Below are 7,429 nucleotides of genomic sequence, written 5' to 3' on the forward strand. Positions count from 1 at the left end.
CATAGCCAGAAACATTGTACATTTGATACAAGTATTATTAGTATTATGCGAAATACATATCAATTTATTAATTTATTATTTTTATAATAATAATAACAAATAATATGACCAATGTCACCTGACAGATTGCCCCAAAGTATCACACCAGTCTTACAAAAAAAGAAAATAACAAACAAAAGAACAATAAAATTCACCAATCAATCATCTCATTAAAATATACGTGTGTTGAATCTCATGAAACTGACCAGCTCATCAACATGAAAATTGAACAGGTCCAAATGTTCATCTATAAGGAACCGGAAAGCCTTTACAAGAGACGAGTTGTTGAAAGCAGACGTTTTCGCAGGAATTGGTTGGAAAAGTAAATGATGACGCAAAGCTCTACCACATTGAGGCGCCGAAAATTTAAATTCCAATAAAATCGAAGGGTTGTCAATTCTTACCTTTAATACTTTAAAGAAATATTCGGAAATGACAATAATTCTTCTCGCAGATAGTGAGTCGAAGCCTAGCATACCTTGTAAAAAGGCAGTGGGAAATAAATAGGGGTAATATTTATATTTCCTCATATAAAGACATGAAAGAAACTTTTTTTGAAATGTTTCTATCAACAGATTAATTTAATTTCAGTGGGACTCCAAATTAACACCCATAGAGACATCTATGGTCAAATTTGTAAATTTGCAGCATTTTATACAATTCAGCGAAATTTGAGATAGCTGAAAACTCGAGATTAGCGAGAAAATGGGTAAGTTTGCCAATTTATTGGAACCGTTTCAATTGAAATCAAATAAATCGGCAAACCCTGATAGGAAACGATCGACCTGGAGTCAATCCGAGGTCTGGCCAGCAGAAACCAGTGGGATTTGAACCCGTGACCACTTTGTTCAAAGCGTTATATGCTAGCCACTAGTCTATTCTGCTGGTTTTTAAAACCACTTCAGAAAGGCATCAAAGTTGGTGGACCCAAGGAGTTTGATAATCATACAGAAATACAAATATTGAATAAGATAATGAAAATAATAATGAAAAAACAACAAGAAATATGTATAATGAAAATAAAAATCGACAAAGAAAACCTTTAAGAAAATATTAACCACTCAAAATAGACGAAAATATAAAAAAAAAAAAACAAAACAAAAGAAAAAAGATAAACTTATCTTTAAAAATAAGAATAGCCTTGTAAAAAGGAAGGACTACAAAATCCCATTTATTTTAAGGAAAAATCATCAAGCTTATTTTTAAGGTTTAAGTTACTACCAGTTACTTATTCATTGAACTGAAAAGGATTCTTTAATTATTTATAATAAATATTTTTTTTTAGTCTGAGAGTATGACCTCTCAGATAATTGTTATTGTTAAACGTAAGAATATTTATTATAGGACAATTGTAATGGCTATTTATAATTTTATGGACTTCATTTAGATCACCTCTCATTTTTCGCGTCTCCAAGTGTAAATATTCATTCTTTTCAATCACATATCATAGATATTTTTGCAGACTCTTCGTTGGACCCTTACTAAACATATATCGCCTTTTTTACAATGAGGGTTTCAAATGGAATAAGCAAATTCAAGTTTTGGTCTAGTAAATATTTTATACATAAATTTTGGCAAAAAAGTTTGGCATTGAGATAACACACGTTTAATAATATACAGAGAAATATATGTATTTATTTAAACCGCCATGCAATGACACGTTTTAAAATCGACCCCCACGGATGTATATACATATACAACATACACATCGGTATGAAATAACACGTATCAAATATATGTACATATACACATATGTTAATCTAACGAATACCAGAGACAATCAGGTTTATCCTTTGTCAAGAATATCCAAAATCCGTTTTAAGAACCGGCGCCCAAATAAGAAAATATAAACAACTCACACAACACTACATAAAACTAATCCTCACGTTAATTTCTAGTTCTAAAAGTCTATGTACATATGTATGTAAATATATAATACACACATACGGATTATCCTCGCCAATTTACAAGATATACAACGTCTTATTTAAGACAATCACCGTTGAGAGTTGATGTAGCCTCGTACGACACAGTAAACACATTTGATACGAAGCATTATCGAGGGATTATCCCGAAATCCCGTTCAAGTATTACATATGACGAAGTACATATAGCACGAAACAGTCACGTCACATATACAATTCACAAACACAAACTGAAATTTGGGTTTAAAAAATTACGTTAAACGGTCGTAAACAATTTATTACACGTCTATTTCAAGTTCGTTTTGCATCCGAAGCGGACTAATCGACGACGTAAACTCGCTTTCGTATGGATAATTAATTAAATCACAAAAACCAGTCCAAACCGCGAACACGTTTCGGACATGAGTTCCTATTAAACACAACACAGTCTGATAAGATCTCAGCGTGTGATTAATACACCGTGTAATGGTCGAGGAAAATTCGCGGAAAATTCACGAGCCGTCATTAGGACTTGAGATTATTTTTTGCGTCGGTTCATTATCCATTTGGCGAACTCGACGCTAATATCATATTAGAGGCGACGAAGTTCACTATCGCTCTGAACCGATTCCGTTCGAAATTAAAGTTTGAATATTGAAATTGGAAGTTTTGCGATGCAGCGAATCGCTCGCTGCAGACTTTTCTTATCCGGTTAATTCCGAAAGAAAACTCGTTACGAATTTCCCTCATACCAAGTCAATATTCGAATCGAAAATACGATTTGTAAGAAGCTGGAATAAAAAAAAAGCAATCCACATTGCAATTTCGACCTCGACCTTTTCTGTACAAAAGATATATACTTGATTTAAATTTAAATACATATAAATTCAATGAAATAAATGTTATACTATAGATATGTACATATGTAAGTGATTGCGAAGTTTTTTCGATGCCCTAAAAATGTTTCAGAAAATTTCTCGTTGCCTTCCGGAGTGAATAAAAAGAAAATAAAGACGACGAATTAGTGAATAGGTTTTTCTTAAGTAACGTATTTAATGTAATCAAGTATTAACATTTAGATAATGACATTTTCTTTATATCTTTTGTAAAAGGTTTCTAAAGAAAAACTATCAATAAATGTTTTTTTGATGGATATATAAAGTATAAACACAATAAATTGATTAAGGAATAATCAATGATTACTTTAATTCTTGTAAATATGTGTTTTTTTGTTTTCGACAAACATAATCATTCAACGATATTTTCTTTAGGTATCTTTCTTCTCCATCGCAAATTTAAAACTTGCGCAGATCGAGATACACCGCGTCTCAAAGACCAACGAGGGCTTTTTGGTCTTGTCAACGATGTTAAAATCTATCTGAATTGTCTATGACGTGGAATCGCATCCGTCTAATAAACTTCGGATGCCCGTCTGCCAATCAAAATTATCGAAAGCCGTCCGTCTATTCATTTTCCGTCATTTAAAGACAAAATTTATACCATACCGTGGAATACAAACTGACAGTCGACAGTTTAGCGTGCGATTGACGTTCATTTAGCAGTTTTTGAACTCACTCTGACGGATGAATATATAGGTACATATACCATAATATCAAAATTGGAATAAGGGTTTCTGCCCGGGTCAACCCGGGACAGATATTCCTGGGAATTTGCGAAATTTTTGATGTCTCGTGTTCCGGGAATTGTCATCTCAAATCCCGGGAAAAATATTTCAATCAAAACTTTTTTTGATTGTTATAATAAATGCGAATGTACATATGTATATCTTACGATGAAACTATTATCAAGGGAGTGTATCCTTCTTATATTGATGATTCCACAAAGGAAGAAACTCTTTAAGATTCTGATGAAGATGAGACAATTGTGTGTTTGGCGATGAATGAACATACATATAATAATGAGTTATAAAAGGCAAATCTACAAAATAGCGTAAGTAAAAATAGCCTATGCTTTAAAAAAGAAATGTTAATACAAAAAATTCCTTTCAACTCTAAAACTATCTTCGAACGAAACTGAAAGAGTTTTTCCATTGCGGAAAATATTTGGATTAAATCTATAAATATATATATTTAAGTATTTTAATATTCTTAAGAAGCTATTTCAAATAAATTAACTTTTTCCAGTTAATATATACATATATTGTTTGAACTATTTTGTAAATAAATAAATGAATTATATACATGTGGAAAAAAAGTCCTGGAATCTCGGGAACGATCCCGATCTCCATTTAATGTCCCGAAAATAAAAAAAATTGTGGAAAATCAGAAACCCTGATTGGAATGTATGATGTTTGATTGCTTCGATCTCAAAAGCAGAAATTATCGGTATATGGATACTAATTCCTACTGGATTTTGAGGATGGAAAAATTACCATGATATTCAAACATAGTACACACTTTTCCTATGTAGTGAAGACATCTTGAGAAAGACTTTTTATCTGCAGTGGTTTTTCATTCATCTTCCGAAGCAGAATGGATGAAAAATTGACATGCATCAAAATTTTGGTGGATAGGTTGAATTTTGTATGAAATGTTTCAACAATAATTGTAAGATAAAAATCGGCATACTCTGATACAATCTAAATTTGTGTTTCAAACAGTCTAACAATTTACTAAATCTCAAGAATTTCAATATCGACGGGAAAACGGAGATTTCAAATATTTTAAAATAAAATACGAATACAGCAGATCAGTCAACGTCTCTCCGGGAAACGTCCGAAGGTGTCCTTGTCCCCAAATTATATTTATTTCGTCGAAAGTTGTTATGCTAAGCCGAATTGAATTCTCGAAAGCTCTTATCGACCCGAACAAAGACGGCGAACGGCCTATTGTGCCTCATTAATCGCTTAAATAAACTACTCGGACGGGGATGGGCTTTGTCGGAATTAATTCTTTACCATCACCACATCCGCCATGGGATATTAAATAATGGACGCAATCGACGGGGTTTTCCCTGAATAAAGGTCGTTGTATGATCATATTAAAACATTTATATAAAAACTCGGCTGCATCAGACAGCCTACAACAGACATACATATAAAGCCTATCACGATAAAATTAATCCAATTATATATGTACATCAAAATAATCAAAAGAAACAAATACCAAAATACAAAGACTTTAGACAAATATTGTACATTTATGTATGTATATTACACAAAACGTAGACGTGCAAAAAAACAATAATAGGTAGAATGGAGAAAGCGAGCGAGCTTTTGAAAAATTGCGAAAGCGACAACAATCGAGTTAAATAATAAAATGCGACACAAAGCGAAAAACCGGGTTAAAAGCGGATTGTTTTAAAATTTTTACGACAATAAGGGAATGCAAGCGGAAAGCCACGAGTGTCAAAAATACCGTGGGATTACAAACACATACATACAATATTATACGTACAAAGGGCGTGCTTACTCTCATGAGGGTTAACCGTAAAGTAAATAATTTATAGACACTACCGAATATGTACTTGAACTTGTAATCACCAATTCAAAAGCGAAATATAAACACAAATTATTCAACCAACTTATGTTTAGAACTGAACCGTAACTTACATGTGTGGTATCCCGCACCCCAGCACACTCTACAGGTGACTACATACACACCTGCGTTTTAACGGTTATCATTGAAAGATAAGAATGCATTATATTTACGGGTATCGACTGATAGCATATTCCACGTATACATATACATACATATATGGTTTTCCAATCCAAGAAAAGTACAATATTCCTATTGCTTATAAAGAGAAAATTAAGAACTTTTCAAAATGAAGTATCATTTATTTTTTAACAAATAACGTTTTAATTCCTTTCTATAACAAACCGTAGAAATGTCAACACACATATTTGTAGAAATAAAATTCAAAGGGACTTCAAGAGATCACAAATAATTTTTAAGTTCAATTCTGATGATTTATTGCAATATTTTAAACGCTTCCCTTGTTAATTAAGTATTATGGACATATCAGCAATGTGCTCTTGGGATTGCAATACCGGTTTACTGGTAAAATAGAAAAAAATTGGCCATCGGTAATTGAAAAATTTATCGGCAGTTCCCGTTAATTAATTTATCGCGAATTAAAAATTGATATTGCATTAAAAATCGATGCAAATGGCGTATTGTAGATTATATATTCTAAAATTTGTTTATTATACGTATCAAATGTTCAAAAAGAGAGACTACACAGACCAACCAAATCGTATTAATGCAATCAGACGTTTATTTCAATTTCGATCAGAGCTTTCAAGTGGGCCAAACTCTAAAAAAATAAATATGATTGGTTGAACATAAAAAAAAAAATATTAATTATTACGAATGGCCTTATGTATTATGAAATTATTTTGAATTATTTATGACTTACTTCAGGCTAACGTTTTTAAGAAGAGTAACAACATACAGTTATCTAATCATTTTTTTTTCATTTACCGGTAAAAACCGGTATACCGGTAATGGGAAACATTTTTTATAGTGCACTGGTAAATAAGATCTGTAAATAAGTTGCAATCCCCAGTGCGCTCCAAAGATGTAAAATACATATCATATATATAAAGACGGTAATCTGTGTGTGTGTGTGTGTGTGTGTGTGTGTGTGTGTGTGTGTGTGTGTGTGTGTGTGTGTGTGTGTGTGTGTGTGTGTGTGTGTGTGTGTGTGTGTGTGTGTGTGTGTGTGTGTGTGTGTGTGTGTGTGTGTGTGTGTGTGTGTGTGTGTGTGTGTGTGTGTGTCCTAACTCTCGCCGAACATAATGAATGAATCGATAAAAATCGATAAATTTATTTTTCGACGAGACGTCTTTGTCGCGACTCGAACCGATCACCCCAAATAGCCGGAATATAGGTCTAAATTGAGCTAATGGTCACGTACATCACGCCAAATCCAATTCTTCATTTCGCCTCTTTTTTTAAACATTAATTGAAATATTCCGTCTCGCCATATAAGTAATTTTAATAATTAAATTAGCGAGGTTTTGAACCATTTTATAGATTTATTTTTCGATCTCCGATCCAAAGCGATGTGCTTCACGAGCCCGCACCGCACGCCATATCCTCGCCCAGAATACGTGTTGTAAATACACATCATATGTATATGCACGTAATTTGTTATGTGTAATAATAATATTCAACGTTACGAGGTCAATGACCGTTTGTGTATAATCGGAAAATATTACATTTTGTTAACTTTAATTAACATTTTGTTAACGTTAACTTTAAGAATTGAAAATTATTACAAATAAAGAATCGAAAACTATCTATGAGAGTCTACGAAAATAACGGTTCCGGTTACGGATTTTTTTTTTAGTTTTATACGAGTATATAATAATTTTATACCCATGCGATGATATTTCATCGGGCTATTCACTAGTAATATATAGATGTAAAATATAAATCTGATTTCACACACTGCATATCTGTCACTATTGAGTTCCCCAGTCGATTTAGAGAATATGTCCACATATGTATAGCATTATT

General features: G+C 32.5%; 1 protein-coding gene across 1 annotated transcript in view; it reads right to left on the bottom strand.

Annotated features, from left to right (window-relative positions):
* Positions 1-5,567, bottom strand: part of LOC143911513 (uncharacterized) — a 312,973-nt gene extending 307,406 nt beyond the window's left edge. The window contains exon 1 of the mRNA XM_077430406.1: positions 5,515-5,567. The gene's annotated coding sequence lies outside the window, so the exon portion shown is untranslated. The remainder of the gene's footprint in view (positions 1-5,514) is intronic.
* Positions 5,568-7,429: the final 1,862 nt, after the last annotated feature.

The sequence above is a fragment of the Arctopsyche grandis genome, chromosome 5, assembly GCF_051622035.1.
Source record: "Arctopsyche grandis isolate Sample6627 chromosome 5, ASM5162203v2, whole genome shotgun sequence".
Classification (NCBI taxonomy): Eukaryota; Metazoa; Arthropoda; class Insecta; order Trichoptera; family Hydropsychidae; genus Arctopsyche; species Arctopsyche grandis.